Source organism: Phyllobates terribilis, unplaced genomic scaffold (assembly GCF_046119375.1).
Source record: "Phyllobates terribilis strain yellow unplaced genomic scaffold, ASM4611937v1 Scaffold_125__1_contigs__length_5108534, whole genome shotgun sequence".
NCBI lineage: Eukaryota > Metazoa > Chordata > Amphibia > Anura > Dendrobatidae > Phyllobates > Phyllobates terribilis.
Window position 1 is genome coordinate 3724441 of NW_027362885.1, and position 17674 is coordinate 3742114.

General features: G+C 46.0%; 1 pseudogene; it reads left to right on the plus strand.

The window, feature by feature from the left end:
* Nucleotides 1-17674, plus strand: part of LOC141203879 (UDP-glucuronic acid decarboxylase 1-like) — a 1228705-nt pseudogene that overhangs the window by 1100777 nt on the left and 110254 nt on the right.

Below are 17674 nucleotides of genomic sequence, written 5' to 3' on the forward strand. Positions count from 1 at the left end.
GCTTGCGCATCAGCCCCCACAAGGTCTGCGGGGTAGGGCGCTGCCCCCTGGTGGTAAGTGATGACAGGACGCCGGGAAGCTACAGCGCCACCCTGTGCGGGTTCTCGGAGCACCCGGATGGCCCTATCTTTGAACTGTGCAAAAGTCAAATCGGGGTTCTGTAGGGCCATGAGGCGCAGCTGGGTTCTGTAGGCACTGGACAGCAGACCTTCTATGAACTGGTCAGTCAACAATTTATCTGTATCCTGCATGCTGCCAGGGTCAGCTTGCTTGATTGCCCCCAAAGCTTCCTGTAAATTTAGGGCATAATCTCTGATGCTATCTTGAGCTCGCTGCTTACATCCATAGAACCTCATTTTGATTTCTACTGAGGTACGGGTATCAAAGGTGTCCCGTAGATGGGTCAGAACCCCCTTTACAGTCCTTTTCTCCTCAGCTGTCCAAGACTTTACCTCCCGCTGGGCCGCACCAGTTAACTGCCCTATCAGTATGCTTACTTTCTGTTCTTCTGTCAGGGGATAAACTTTGAACAGGCTATACAGCCTTTCTTTAAAGTCACCCAAGGTATGCGACTCGCCAGCATACTGTGGCAGCCAGGCCGCTCTGGGGATATAGGGCATGGAAAATGGCATCACAGCTGCAGCGGCTACGCTGGTGGTAGAGGGTCCCTCCGTGTCTGACATCTTCCTCCCCCCTAGTTAACCGTGGCCTACCTTCCGGCGATCCTCTTCTGGGAGATGACGTCGCCGTCCGCTGGATCTCCTTCCAGGACCTTGCGCAGCGCCTCAGCGTAGGGCGGGGCCTCAGGTCTCGCGCGGTTTTGACGTCCACGCCCCTCTTCTTCCCGCGCGGCGTCCCGAAAATGGCACCCAATGGCGGGAAACTGCTCCGGATGGCGGGAAATGGCCCCGAATGGCGGGAAACTTCACTCAGGTATGTATAAAGTCTTTCTCAGGCATGCAATACCCGTTTGTGGCGGGTTGGTCACAATCCTGCCGACTACGCCAAAGCTGACTCGCCCCCTGGGCCGTGGGGTACCCGAAACCAGGCTTCTGTACGATGCTGGGGGTAGTAGTGGCAACCCAATCCCTTGGCTCAGGGTGGTCAGACCAAATACTGTGGCAGTCTATTTATAGATTTGTGAATGTCCGACTACGCCACCCGTGGATTGCGGTCAGAGATAACCGCCGCTGCGAGGCAGACCACTGAGGCTGGTGTTGGTGTGCAGCACAGGGGTAGGACAACTCCCCACGGGAAGAGTGTAGCCTCAGGGCAGTGTAGATGCATGCTGGGGGTGATAGTGCCGGTCGCGATAGTAAAAGTTCAGAGCCCGTTTCAAACAGTCCTGGGTCTTTATTGTAGATATTATTAATGACCCAACAGTAGTACCGGTTAGGAATGGGCCTGGGTGTCTGAGAGCATTCGGGCGAGCCCCACTGGTCAGGGTGAGTGTGTAGGCCTACCGTTCTCTCCATGCTCTTTCTGATTATCCCCCTCTTCGTGGTGTAATAGCCCACGTCCCTGAGCTGGCCGTGTACTTCTCGCCTGTATGGCTTGCGACTCGGGCCTTGGGTACCTGTTTGCTTTCTCCTCGCTGTACTGGTCCCTCTGTGTGGCGGAGCCTCCAGGCTTCTTAGGCCAAGGGACCTGAAATCCCTCGCGGGTTGGTTCTCTGCTGCTGGGCTTCATAACCCGGGGCAGCCTCGGACCCCAATGTCCGGTTAGATTAGTTCTCTGCAAGGACCGGCTCTCGTTGCCTCTGTCCCTGGCTTGTAGTTTCTCCTCTGCCTCACGGACTCGTCAGCTGCTGCTGACCTGTCCCTCTTCTCTGAGAACCCTTCTGGTCACTTCAGAAGTGGGTTCTGGTCTCTCTAACCCTGCCCCAGTTCCAGCTTTTATAGGGCAGGCAGCTCCCCCTACTGGCCTGGGACAGGAGGTGCTGCATGCTAATTGTCCCTAACCAGGGAACCTCCCTCCTGCTCTCAGACACAGCCTTTAATATTTGTGGCATCCAGGCCTGGGGTGACACATTCCCCCCTAGTAAAATTTAGTACTCCGGGCTAAACACATTTTTAGGAAACACAAATACAGGGTATAAACAATAACATAACATATATACAAGTACATTTTGTCCTTAAGGTCACGGCGCTTCCGTGACCGGGTGTCCATATCACCCAATAAGGTGAAGTTTTGAACGGTGCTGGGACCTGTCTCCATAAACCCCAAGTTCCTGGCCTTGGGCGTGGCGACAAGGCTGAGCTACCTACTTTGGGCCACAAGGGGGCCACGCCGGACAGGTTTTTCTTCTGTGGCCATCTTCGCAAGAGGGCACAAAGTGCAACTATCTACAAGACAGTTCCGGCCATTCAGTGTCCATGACCTGTCAGTCCATTGTACTAGGAAAACTAGAAAACCACTATTAATAACCAGGTAACAAACATAAAACATTTACTATATACTTTGCATTCAGATTCTCCAGCTAGCTGGTATTAAACCCCTAGTGCTCCGTGTTGACCTGCGTAACCCACTGTCTGGTGGTGATCTAACCTGGCTTTCCCCACTAGCATTTAGGGTACAGCTACTAGCTGGGTTTACAGGCATGGCAGGCTCACTGTCAGCAGAGGGTTGACTCTCCTGGGCTGCTGGCATGGGTTCTTCTGCCTCCGGGGCTGCTTGTTCTTTTGATTCTTCCTGCTCTCCTGTAGGCTCCTGCTGGGTTGGTTGAAGGAAGTGTAGGACGGGTACCACTATTGCATCGTTTATCCGAGTCCAGGACCGGGGAACTGTGCTGATTGTTTCTTCCTTGTCCTCTGCGGGTTCAAGGTCATCTTGATCTTCTCCTGCACTCTGTAGTTGCTCGGGGCACCGTTTTAGGTGGTCTCTGGAGACGGAGCTAGTGGTTTCTCCTCCATCCTTGGTAATTACACATACCTTCGGGTAAAACTTTACAGGAAATGTAACAGGTGTGGTCTATGAGATTAGACACCTTATCAACTGTCGCACAAAAGGGATTGTATATAAAGCAACATGTCAATGTCAATTTGAATATATAGGGAAAACTAAGCGAGAGTTTCAGAAAAGGATAGGAGAGTACATCAGAGACATTATCAACAAACGGGATACTCCCTGGGCCTGCCACATCAATACCATGCATAAGGGGGATCACAAGAAAATCACATTTATGGGAATTGACAAAATTACCCCACCAATTAGAGGAGGTGATTGGGATGCCCTTATATTGCAAAAAGAAACCCGGTGGATTTTTGAACTAAGGACCAGCACTTCGCTTGGCTTGAATGAACAACTATCCTTTTCTCCCTTTATAAACACATAAGGTTCAAGAGAGGAACAGCTTAGGTGGGACAGCCGACGTTGAGTTGGAGGCGCCACTGGCGTAGGAAGGTAGGGTGCCAACCTCCACGTAGGTAGGGATTAAGTTAGTTAGGGACAAAAAGAGGGATATTGGTCCTTTTTCCTTCTTTCCTCCTGTTTGTATGTGCTCAGGTCCTTTATGTCTCGCATTGCCTCTGCTAGTATTTGTCCTTTTCGGTTAAGCATAAAAACAAGATTAATGTGATTTTTGACTCTGTACATGCTGAGAAAGGGCATGTGGAGCTCCTTTATAGAGTTTACATAAGGGTTCCACAAGATGCCCCGCATAGGCTACGGGGGAATGCATATGTCCGCAGGGACTGCCTATCTCCCTGGCAATAGGGGTTGTTCTAGGGTTATGGACCTGAGCGCTTTTGTTTGGGCCCATTGCCGCACACCTGGGTGTGACAAGCACTCTTTGGAGCGCATTGAATATGCGTTCCACGCAAACCCGGAAGTACGTCATAGAAAACCCGGAGGGGCGTCTTAGCCACACACCTCGGAAATGACGCGTGCGTGTTAGGAAGAGGCAGCGTTCCACGGAGGAGGAAGTGGTTTTAGCATAGGTTTGGAATGGCAGCATGTGACAGGCTGCAACCAATCCAGGTGCAGCGCGTGATATTTAAAAGAGGGACCTTCCCATGTACTGTAGCAGCGCAAACTAAGGAAACTTTTGCCCCTGAATGGAAACTTTTGAACCTCTGTTCCCACTGAAGACTCAATTTGAAGAAACGCGTCAAGGTGGTTTGTATTATGATAATGCTCACCTCAATGAGAATGAATAATAGAAGTCCTTAAGATTTATGGGTGAGATCATTCCATTTATATTCCCTTTCTCTTTCCCAGGTCTATTTAAACTGGGGATATGTGGTATAGGGTTAGAAATTAAGCGAGTCCTGTCCCTGGCCCTTGGTGTATGTGTACAATTTTAGTATCATAACCATGAAAGAGGGTTATTTATTTTGGGAAGACTCTAACACTACAAAGTGCTGCTTTATGGGTAAATAAATATGTTACCTTTATATTTTCTCCTATCTAACAAGCATCTTTCAACATATCTTTTACATTGACCCTTATCTAGTTAGTATTAAAATAAGATGGTCACTGAAGTGTACCATTAGATGCTTTTTGTTGCATGACCATTATTGTATCTGAGCAGGACCTTTCTGGGTAAATTTTCCTGCTTTGAGTATAGGTGGGGTAACCATTTATACATGTGAAAGGTCATGTGAACACCTGATGTTGTTGGGTGTGATAACTGGAGAAAAGGAGTGTATGAGTGGATCACTCTTTTATTGTGTATATGTTAGTCTGTGAGCACTTGCACCTTATTTTATAAGTCTTTGATTAAAAGTAAAATTTTAATTGATACACAGCTATTTCAGTTATTATATATTGTATCATTTCATAATTAAGCCCAATAGCTATACCGCCAGAACCATCTCAACCTTTTCTGCAGTTAGAACCTAACTGTTAGAAAAAGCCAGACCCACCATAATCTCACTGAGGTGCCACAGGTATCTGTGGAAAGTTTTTATTGCTGCCTCAGCAACAGGTTGGTTGATTCCTTTGTATGCTACAAGTTCTTGGAGTAATGCCAAGTCATTTCACGGAGATGTGGCTGGGATCTGACAGCGGTACCAGCCTTCAAGTATAAGCAGGCAGTAAAAGTGCAAAATTGACGGAGACTTTTTAACGGAGATTTTTTAACTCTGTCAAAGTTAAACTAAATTGGTGACGAATCATGAAGATATACGCTCTGAATATCGCTTTGGCCATCCATCAAGCATCATGGTAGGCACCTGGAGTGTTGATGTGTATGTCTGGGTTTGCCAGTGAACCAAGGAACAGGAGTGCCAGTGTTAACAATTCCTTGTAATCATCTCTTGGATGGCATTGTGCCAGCTGGTTGGTGTAAAATTCAACTAGACACACTTTTTTAAGTGGTCCTAGCTCAGTTGAAACTCCATTCAAGCCGAAAACCTTTGTTTTATCCAGTTGATTCCAGGCAACTTTATAACTTTATATTTGGACCTGTTGGCACCAGACACAATTTAACAAACATGTGAAACACATTTTAAAGAGGGCACCACCTAGTACTCGGGATGAGCCTGCAGCATGTGATGAATTGCCAATTTACCAGAAACCAGAAAGAAACATGCTATGGATACAGGGATCACCAAAATTAGAAAATATGTTATTGAACCATTCAGCAAACAATTAAAAACACTTAGTCAAAAATTACATGAAAACTGTGTTAACCTTAAATAAGCCTAAATAGCCCATGCATCTCAAACCGCCAACCATAAAGAGTCTAAAAGATTGATAATAGTAGAACAGTACAGCACTGAGGAAATTTTCAGGTGTTGTCAACAATCTATGCCTAGAAATATATAAAAGACTCGATGGTCAAGGTGTAAACATTTAGAACATAGTATGATTAAATATAGACTATCCATACAAATTGTGGATAGTATATGTTGACAAAAGTACCAACAGAAATAAATTGGCCGCGTAAACTTGTCAAAGTAATAGATGAACTAAAATAATACCTACTCTGCCAATTAGTAAAGCGATGATAAAAATTACATGCACAATAAGCATCAAATAAGTGCCATAAAAGAACTAACAGAACTGTTGGAGATAATTGCAAGACACATAATTGTGTCAAAGGGAAAATATCGCAAACCTTTGAATGCCATGTGTAATGCAGCAGCTTGCTAGCATTACTGTAAATGGTCCAGGATGTGTTTTACCTGACCATGTACCTTCCCCTTTAACTGACTGGTCACATGACTGTGACATCACACAGGTCCTGTATGCACAGTAAAGGTCTGTACACATGACTGGGACAGCACACAGGACCAATACACACAGCTGACTGGTCACATGACTGTGACATCAGCAAGGTCCTGTCAGTATGGATGTGTGTGCACAGGATATATAAACCCCGGTAATTGGAGACAGGTGTGTTCTGTGTGAGAGACATGAGGCCTGTTTCCCATGTGTGTGGGACACCGTTCTGCCTAATGAGGCTGAGTGAAGCCTGCCAGCCTGAAAGTCTGAGACTGGATCCTGTGAGTGGATGCTAGTGGCCTTGGAAGGCAGAGGCTTGGTGAAGAGTCCGGAAAGGCGCAGACTGGATGTGTGTGAGTGAAACATTCCAGTAGCCTTAGATGGGACGACGGCTAGAGACCCCTACCTGGGAAGCCACAAAGCCACAGTGGTGGCGGATTAAAGGGACTGCAGCAACTAAACCCGGCAAAGGTAATACACTTTGTTACATGGACTGTGTTATGGACATTGCTATAGTATTACCTTGCTGAAGGCTGTGACCTGGGCCAATTGGGCCTCTCTGCTATTTGAGAGACTCCCGGATGTTAAGTGTGTAAACATGCCGGTGACAAACTAAGATGGACATTATGTGTGTGAACAGCGGTTTATGATAACATAATAAACTGCTGTATTGAGAAAATACCGGAAGGACATTGCACGTGTGCTTAATCTACCCGGTGCAGCGAGTATCCCCCATTATGATGACTAGCGCTGCCTTACACATGATATAGCAAGATCCTCGATTAGAAAATGGTTGGAAGAGAGCTGCAGGGCAGAGATGCCCAACGCGTGTCGCCAAACAAACTGTGGCTTCCTCACGGGTCTGTATCAGCTGAATGAATTTGTTTAAATGAACAGACCATCAAAGAAAGATAAATGGCTGTTTGACTTTACCGAGAGCAACCATATTGGGGATACAATTGCGCATGCTCCGGACCGCAACATATTCACATATCAAAAGGAAATGTGCTACCGCACATGTGCACATTGACAAATTTGCGTTCCAGTCACTTATTGACATTCACGCATGCGCGTGAGGTAAATAGCAGCAATTTATATGGTGCATCTTGTTAGAGGCGCGTACCGCGCACGCAAAGTAGAGCGAACAGTCTGATCCTGTGCATCGCACCCAGAAGGGGAGCGTACGGATGCGCAACTTTAATCAAGTATACACATTGCATTTTTTTGTACATTTTTGTATGAAAAGATGGCGCAATACCAGATTTACCCAAAAGACCATCAGATCTCAATATGTTACGAGATGTGTTATATTTCTATGCAAGTAACCAGAAAAAAAGATTGTAAGCAATGGTTAGAATAAAAGTGTGCTTGCAAGAACACAAGGCAAAATATTTCAGTCCCTAAATGCATAAATATTACAGTAAAGGTAATTGAAGAAGGCAATTATAGATAATTGAAAATTATCACTATCTCAGGACAATGGTAATCAGTGTCCCTATTAGATGAAGCATGACAATCACAATAGAATTCTAAAACACACGAGCTGAGTGTTACCATCTCCAGAACCAATTCCAATTACACTCCCCAAATTAGATAAGATAATATAGGTATTAAGGATCCAAACTGATGTATTATAAAGTTGGCAACACATGCAAATATAATCTGGACCTAAATATAGAAAGGGGCTGGAGGCAGGGCAACCTAGAAGGAAGCCCCACATGACCGGGATGGGCCAGGAGGGTGTAATTCGAATCCCAATGATCGGGACTGGGTAGAGGTCAGGAAGGGCGGACATTGGGACGGGGGTGGAGCTGGGGGAAGAGAGGTATAAGAAGGAAAAGTGCGGGAAACGGGTAGTCCAGAGGAGAAGAGCATAGGAAAAAGTAATAGAGGAACACATTAAAAAAAAACAAAAAAAAACCCTTACCTTAATTCCAAATCGTTTGGGACGTTTCTCTGGCTGTCATGGAGTCTGTGGAGTCCCTTGTCCCTAGGTTGAGGGAGGCAGCAAGATCCAGGCGAGGAGGATGGCCCGAAGCCCAGCTGTCCGGTCTGCTGGGGAATGCAGGCGAAGAAGAATCCACGTCTGGATCAGGAAGAACCGCCAGGAGGATGCGGCCACCCGAGAGGCTCTCCCCGAAGATGGTGGGTACGGGCAGCAGTAACGATCGGCCAATGAGCTGCGGGCACGTGGACACGCCCCCCGCTCCAAGATCCCGCGGCAATGTACGGAGCGGGAAATTCAAAAGATGGAGCACCAATGCTACTGCAGAGGCGGCTAGCGGAGGGAACACTCGCGCGGCAGGCACACCTGGCGAGGTACCTGTCGGGGTGCCTGCCAGACAGACCAGCAGGGGAAGGATGCAGCAGAGGCACACGGGCAGGCAGCAGCAATTCCAGGACCTCCTGCCTGGCCCAAGTCACACCAGGCAGAGGGATGAGGCGGCAGGCAGCAGCATAGGGTTGCCTGGCAGTTTTTCTCGGACTGACACGGATCGGGCCAGGGAGTCTGCATCTGATAATCAAGGCCGTACATGGATGGCGGTGAGGACCGGAGCAGAGATGAGTGGAGGACGAGCGGCTGGGATATCAACACGGGCTCGGGTCCCCCTGGTGACGTGGAGGCCAGGGGCGCGGGCCTTGAGCGCATGGAGGCGGGCGGATTGGACTTCGGTCGAGATCAAGGCGAAGCAAGGAATCGCCAGGACTCGGGGCATACGGCTGGCGGGGACACTGCACCCGTGCAGCTTGGTGAGTATGCATCTATGTATGGTTTGTCGCCCGCGGGGTCATTCGGAGACGGGGTGGGGGATAGGCAGTTGGCGGGCCCCAGCGGGGGAAATGTTAGAGGAGGTAGTGGGTCGGATGTATGCGGGATTAGGGATATGTTGGTTAACATGTCGCACATTCTGGCCAGATTAGAAGGCAGTGGAGCTAATCAAGTGGGGTCGTCACCAGCGGAGGCTTGGGTACATAGTCAAGCGGCGTTGTCACAGGAGGGGAGCGAATCGGCCAGGTCAGCGGGGTTGGCAGCCGGGACACCGTCTGGGGTGTCGGTGTGTGTGCAGATGGAAAAGGAGAAAGGGGATACTGTAAAACTGGATGATAGGGCGAAAGGGGCGGTACATGTGTGTTTTGAGGGGCCGTTGGGGGCGCATTTAAAAAAAGAGGTTAAGGAAAAAATTTGGCGGGATGAGTATGTGGAAATTTTTTCCCTTCTTCCGTTGGAAAAGTTTAACCTGGATAAGGGAAAAAAGGACGACAGTAAGAAAGAGGAGGAAGAAAAGAGCAGGTGGAGGTTGATGTAACTGGTTACAAGCTTTTGCAATAATGGCTAGCGTTATTGGGGAAAAGGCTCCCGATAATTGCTCGGGCCTGTTTTGCTACTTGGACGCCATTGGGGAGGCTCATAGGACTTATGGGGGTCAGGCATGGTTACGGTATGACGAGCAATTTCGTCAGAGGAAGGCAGTTCGCCCGGAGATTAGATGGGATCAAAAGGACATTGGATTGTGGCTGAAGGTTATGGCCCCAGTGAGGTATGGGCAGTCCTTTCACGGGAGCAACAGTAGCGGGAACCAATAAGCAGGACATGGGGGAAACAGTCAGGGGGCACAAAGCTCTAAGAAAGAAGCGGGAAATTGCTGGCAATTCAACGATGGCCAATGCAAATATGGGAGCTCCTGTAAATTTAAACATGTGTGCTCCCATTGTAGTGGAGGCTCACACGGAGCATCAAAATGTTTTAAAAAGGGTAAGGGAAAGCCGACAGTGGGTACCGGTCAAAGGGGTGACTCCAGTGAGGGTGCATGCGATGGCCCCCTTTCTAAGTAGGTATCCGGATCAGTTGAAGGCTAAGGTTATTTCGGACGGTTTTGTGGAAGGTTTTAGAATACCTTCTCCTGAGCACGAGGTCCCCGTTTCAGTAAAAAATTTGACGTCGGCCTCCCTTCATCCTGATGTGGTCAGTGTGAAATTGGCTAAGGAAGTGGAATTGGGCAGGATGGCAGGACCGTTTCAGGACTTACCTAGTAGCAAAGTGATTATCTCGCCACTGGGGGTTATACCCAAAAAAGAGCGGAATAAGTTTCGTTTGATTCAGCATTTGCCGTACCCGAAGGGGCTCTCGGTGAACGATGGCATTGCACAAGAATTGTGTTCAGTAGAATATACTTCATTTGATGCTGCGGTGCAATGGGTACGGCGATATAGGTCAGGATCGTTGCTAGCAAAAACGGATATCGAATCGGCTTTTCGGTTGCTGCCAGTTCACCCGGATAGTATCCCGTTGTTAGGTTGTTTTTGAAATGGGGCATATTACGTGGATAGGTGTTTGCCAATGGGTTGTGCAATTTCGTGTTCTTTGTTTGAAACGTTTAGTACATTTTTGGAATGGGTTGTGAAGGACCTGGCATCAGTTAAGTCAGTCATTCATTATTTGGATGATTTCTTGTTTATAGGCCCTCCGCAATCGTTGTTGTGTAGGAATTTATTAGGTACTATGGTGTGGGTGGCAGAGCATTTTGGCGTACCATTGGCTGAAGAAAAGACAGAAGGCCCTTGCACAACCATAAGTTTTTTGGGCATTGTAATTGATACAGAAAGGATGGAGTGTCGGTTACCGGAGGACAAATTGATTTTGCTCAAGCAGGAGGTTGATAGAGTCGGGAGGCTGCGCAAGGTGACCCTGAGGGAGTTGCAATCGCTGTTAGGGCGACTGAATTTTGCATGCAGGATTATGCCAATGGGCAGAATATTTTGTTGTCAGGCGCGACAGCAGGAGTGCGGGCCCCCCATCATTTTATTCGGCTAAATAGGGAACACAAGGAGGATCTAAAGGTTTGGAAGCTGTTTTTGGAAAGTTATAACGGCAGGTCATTAATCCAGCAGGAGTTCTTAAGCAGCTTTGATTGTGAGATATTTATGGATGCGGCGGGAGGTGCCGGTTATGGGGCCTATTGGAAAGGGAGGTGGAGTGTTGGAGTATGGCCGAGCGAGTGGATGGAGAAGGGTCTTACGAAGAATTTGGCTTTTTTAGAATTGTTCCCCATCGTTGTTGCAGTTACTATTTGGGGTGAGTGTTTTGCCAACAGGAGAATTCGGTTTCATTGCGACAAAATGGGAGTGGTATCTGTCATCAACAGCTTGTCTGCCTCGTCCCTGCCTGTGATTAGGCTGCTGAGGGAACTAGTTCTTTGTTGCCTTAACTTGAACGCTTGGATTACAGCGGTACATATTCCAGGTGTGCAAAATTCCATAGCAGATGCCTTGTCTCGTTTTCAGTGAGACCGTTTTCGGGTGCTAGCACCAGAGGCCGAGGACGTGGGACTGGAATGCCCTTCGCATTTGTGGCAGCTGGTTATGGAAGAGCAGGATGTTTAATACAGGAGTCCATTACAAGGCAGACTTTGGCATCATTCGAGGCATCATGGCGAGTATGGCAAAGCTGGATTCTGCAGTGGGGTAGGGTGGAGATTGATGGAGATAGAGAGATGGCGGTGTTTTTCTTGTGGGAAAGGCAGCGGAGAGCGGATGGTCTGTTTCAAAAGTTAGTACATTTGTTGCAGGATTGGCATTCGGTTTTAGATTACAGGGGTTAAAAGATGTTACAAAATCGTTTTTAGTGAAGCAAGCAATTAAGGGCTTTAGGAGGGGAAGTAAAGTGTTAGATAAACGAAGACCGGTGACTTTTAGTATTTTAGAGCAGTTGGGTGTTGCTTTGGATAAGATCTGTTGTTCGGTTTTTGAAGCCACACTGTTTAGGTTGGCTTTTTCATGGGCGTTTTTTGGCGCACTAAGATTAGGTGAGTTGGTGGCACCAAGTAGGAATAAGGCTGGGGGTTTGTTTGCCGAGGACGTGAGCGGTCGGGACAGGTGCATTGAATTCTGGATCAAGAGGGGGAAGACGGATCAATTGGGCAGAGGCAAGCGAATGGTATTGGGTGAAGTTGATGGATCGTTTATGTGTCCTAGGAGATGTTTAATAGCTTATTGGCAAGTCTGGTCGGGACGTAAGGGCCCATTATTGTGTCATAAAAATGGTGAGTTTTTGTCTCGTTTTCAATTTATTGCTGTGTTTAAGAAAGGGATCATAGAATTGGGCCTTAGCCCTGAGGTTTACGGGTCGCATTCTTTCAGAATCGGTGCGGCGTCAGAAGCGGATGGTTTGGGTTTAAGCCAGGAGGTGATAAAGTGCATTGGGAGGTGGAGTTCAGATCGTTATCTGTCCTATGTACGGCATTAGGTGTGCAGGCTTATGTTTTATCTGGTCAGAAGTGAATACAATTCTTTGGTTGTCTTTTTGCAGGTGGCATCTCGTTATTAGTCTGGATTCTCGGACACTCTTTCGTTCATTGGGGGGCGCTGCGGGCGGATGTGAGGCCGAACGGTAGGCAATTGGGTTTTAGCAGAGAGCAAGCGGTGGTTCGGTGGCTGGGTTTTCGAGGGATGGTATGGAGAAGGATGCTGCCTGAATTCTATAGGGCGGCTCATTTGGACCGGGCGCCGTATATTTTGGTAGTGCATTTGGGGGGGAATGATTTGGGGTCTCGGCCGGTTAGGGAATTGATGAGGGATATTCGGATTGATTTTTTAAGGTTGTGGACATCTTTTCCAGGGGTGTTAACGGTTTGGTCTGACATTGTACCGAGGAAAAAATGGAGGGAGGCTAGATCAGTGAAGGGCATTAACAGGGCACGAGTTAAGTTAAATAGAGCCATAGCAGCGTTTGTCGGTAGGAACGGGGGAATAAGTGTTCGGCATCTTGATCTTGAGGCAGGTGTTGGAGAATTTTGGGCAAAGGATGGCGTACATCTGAACAATGTTGGAATTGATTTGTGGACATTGGCTATACAGGAGTGGATTGAGAGGGCCATGGCGGTGTTGGGGCTCTCACAAGTCTGAGGTGGTCAGGGCTGTTCGTTTGTGGCGGGGGGTGGGGTTCTTGGAGTTGGAACAGAAGTGTCGCTGGAAAATTATTTGAATTTTACAGGCAGTGGTTTGATTAAGCGGGGTGATCTGGCATCTGTTTTTTTGGGGCTCTGGAAGGGGTTTTACCCTGGGAGCTTTTGGTGCCCTCGAGCTGGTGATGGACGGCTGAGGGTAACACGGTGGTTCGACTTCGGTCTAGTTTTGCCAGATCAATTTTTAACTCCAAGAACCCTCCCTTCTTATTTATTTCATTATAATGTATATATGTTAATGTTGTTTGTTAATAAAATGGCCGCTGTGGCCAAATTTATCCAAAGAAAATTACAGGTGCAGTGTTTTTATTTGTTAAAGTATGTAAGTGCGGTAAGATGGGGTGGAGGCTTATGAAAGGTGGAACCCGGGTTGGCAGTATACGGTCAAGGAAAATACTTATGCCAATATAGATAATGTATAATCATTTTTATACCATATACCCTTAAAAGGATATCAGTCTAATGTTTATAAGTATATTGAATGATTTACATCAGCGATGTCAAACTCAAACAGAGGGCCAAAATAAAAAATACTTGGCGAAAGTTGCAGGCCAGCCAGTATACAGTATAATGGGCCCCACACAATCATCCATACAGTATAATGGCCCCACAGGGGTGGTGGTTCTGGTGTCACGGGCCATGTATAGTCACCCTGCAAGCCAGATTTGGCCCACAGGTCAGAGTTTGACACGTATGTTTTACATAAACACACAGAAGAATACAATTTGAGATCAAATAAATAAGAGGACGAAGTCCAAATAAGCCCAGTTTGGGTAGTGACGTGTGAGGACTTAAAGAGATTGCAGTAAAGGTGGTTGAAGTCCTTTCTTTTTCTTCACTCTGAATCATCTTTCGAGATTATCTGGAGGAAGTTTCCGGGATCTTGTCCTCCGTCATGTTTTTGTCACACAACACGTCACTACCCCAACTGGGCTTATTTGGACTTGGTCCTCTTATTTATTTGATCTCAAATTGTATTCTTCTGTGTTTACGTAAATCATACGTGTCAAACTCTGGCCTGTGGGCCAAATCTGGCTTGCAGGGTGATTTTATATTTGTCCCGCTACACCAGAACCACCACCCCTATGTCATTATACCGTATGGAGGACTGTGGGGCCCATTATACTGTACTGGTTGGCCCGCAACATTCTCCAAGTTTTTTTTATTTTGGCCCGGTGTTTGAGTTTGACATCACTGATGTAAATCCTTCAATATACTTATAAACATTTCCATGATATCCTTTTAAGGGTATATGGCATAAAAATGATTATACATTATCTATATTGCCAGAGTTTTTTTTCCCATATTTCAGGTCCAGATTATATTTGCATGTGTTGCCAACTTTATAATAGCTCAGTTTGGATCCTTAACACCTCTAGATTACCTTAGCTGATTTGTAGAGTGTAATGGTTCTGGAGACTAACACCTTGTGTGTTTTAGAATTCTATTATGATTATCATACTTCAACTAATAGTGATACCGATTACCTTTGTCCTGAGATGGCGGTATTTTTCAATTACCTTTTACTGTAATAGATTCATGCATATTTATGTTGTCGCCGTTGTCTCTGCAGTTGCTACTACGACAGCAAAGTTCAGCCGATGCTGTTGACTGCCGAACTTGCTCAGTTTCCGTTTTCTTCACTTCTCTGCCTATAATTCTCTCCTAAATCTTCTTTCCTCGACCTTGGCCAGCTTTTTGTCTAATGTTCCCATGCTTCCACAACTACCTTTTTCTCTTTGAGGAAGCAAGAAGTCACATTCTTCCTTAAGTTTCATGGCATCAGCGTGAGCGGCATCAAGTTTCTTAACAAATTCCTTCTCCTTGGATTCTTGTGTTTTGGTTCTCTGTTTAGCATCCTTCTTGACTCTTCTATTGGCCAAAAAGACCCTTCACCTTACTGATCACGTGATATTTTTGCCTTGTTGAGATTTTTGCTTTTACCCAGAACCAAAGTACTTTGTTAGCTGTGACAGTAGCACTGGTACATGTTGGTTGCGATTGTGTACAGAGCAGGAAATAAAACCTGGCCAACACCTGCCGATTCGCATGCTTGCCCTCCGCTCCATTCACTTCAGGTGTTGGCTGGACAGCTGTCTGTTACACAGGGATTCACTCATCCATAGTTTTAATCACCTTAATATCGTTCATCAACGCTTGCAAATTACTATTATAAATTATAGTAAGTGAATTTCAGGCAAATATATATTTAGACAGTAAGACACATGGGAGTGGTATAGGCTGCTGCGGGAATATTTAGGGATTAGAGTTACCTAAAACAGTGAATAACACTGAATGTTGTCTGTAATCTGGCAAGTTTACTTTGAATCCATCAATAGTTTGGTTACCAAGAATGCCACGTCACTGAAACAAATAGAGATAAAAGAATAACCTTCCAAATATCCTAATGCAGGAGGGTGGAAAGGACCATGTCACAGTAGGAATACCTTTATAAAATAGATATTTTATTGATAAGAATAAAAATAGGACAAAGATACATGAAAAACAGGTGTCTCTCATGTGAGGGAGTAGCCTGACCCAAAGTCCAATGATTAGAGCAAAAACATACAGATAAAAAGTATGTGTATGTAAAATATATATTATATAACATAATGTAGAATTAAAATAAATTAAATAAATGTATTTTATATATTGCAAAACTCTTGTTCATTGAGTAATGCCGCAAAAAATATTCACAAAATAGTAATCCTAGAGGGTTCATATCTGTGATCTAAATGGGGGTTGTGCGCTAACAATGTGATCGTTCTGTCCCCATATAGTGTGCACATGAACAATCGTTCTTCCTCACGCAGTTTAGATTGATGTTCTTGTTCTGTAAAAGGCTGATTTCCACAGGCCATTGAACTTGTTTTATCTATTCGTGCTCGATTTGAGCAGAATTCTCTCCGTCTAAATACGGCTTTAGCGCAGATTGTTTCCAGTGAATCAGAGGATGAGGCCAATCTATCTATATATACCGGTAATTTCATGGAGTTTATTCATGTCTTTTCAGGATTAGCGAAGCGTGTTGGAGCTCGGCTACTACTGGCATCTACTTCAGAGGTCTATGGAGGTAATTGTGACATTACATTTGTGTATTTTAGAATATTGCTAAAGAGGGTAAAGGCCCCGTCACACATAACGAGATCGCTAGCGAGATCGTTATTACGTCACGGTTTTGGGATCGCTGGAGAGTCGTTTCGTGATCGCTGGGGAGCTGTCAAACATGCAGAACTTCCCAACGATTTCGGCCGCCCCAGCGATCTAACTAACGATGTCGGCGGTCGTTGGGAAGCTTTCACACAGCAGCTATTTCAACGATCCACACCTTGATAGGGACTGTACTGTGTCACAAACGCGTGCATAAAATTACTTTTCGTAAAATTACGTACATTTTTGACCACTTTTTTGCGCACGCTTTTTAAAATGCTCCATGTGCCCCTGGGTCTGCCGGCAAAGTGAATGTGAAATTCACTTTGCCGTACAAACACTGCGTAAATATTCGCTGCAATTTTATGGGAGAAAGCGCGGGCGTAAAAAGAATCAACATGTCAATTCTTTACACACCTGCGGCCGCACTTTCTCCCATAGGAACCCATTATCCCCACTGGAATTACGCATTAAACCACTTTATTTTTTTTATTTTAATGCTTACGGTTTTGGGGTTCCTCCACTTCAGGGGCGCGGAAAAGTCCAATTTATGCACGCCTACGTGTCTCAGTTCTGAATCGCTAACGAGGTCGTTGATAAGGTGTCAAATACAGCGATGCACACTGCCCAGCGGGAGCGCGACGACCCAGGGATGGTCCAGGAAGCTTTGTAACGATCAGCGATCTCACAGCAGGGGCCTGATCGTTGCTACCTGTCAGACATAACGAGATCGCTACCAAGATCGCTATTGCATCACAAAAACCGTGACTTATCAACGATCTCGCTAGCGATCTCGTTATGTGTGACGGGGCCTTTACACTTGAAATCGCTTTCAACATTGTTCCTGCGTCTCATTATCTTTACCACCATTATCTCAGGTGTCAAGTTGCAGAGCAAAAGATAAAAAGTCCAGACTGTGATAAATGATGTCATGTCAGCTCTTGTAATCTTTGGCCTTTTTATTGTTTGTTGTTTTGATATAATGGTTCCTTGTAAAGCCCATAGTCTGTATTCTACTTATTTTTTTATTACATTCACTTTATGCTTTTTCCTCAATCTCCTCCTATGTTAATCATCAGATCCAGAAGTACACCCTCAAAATGAAGACTACTGGGGACATGTGAATCCTATTGGCCCCGAGCTTGTTATGATGAGGGAAAGTGAGTAGCAGAGACCATGTGCTATGCTTATATGAAACAGGTTGGTCGTGTTACTAATATTCAGTGTAATCTGGAAGACGTCTTACAACCTACAATAACACCCCTCCCCCCCACCCCAAATTTTTGACCCATGTCATGAATCAAAATCGCTCATACAAGTCTGTGGGTCCGTGGAAATTATGGATAGCATTAGTCGGTTATACAGTAATGTCTAAAAAAAAAATCGTTTGTCTC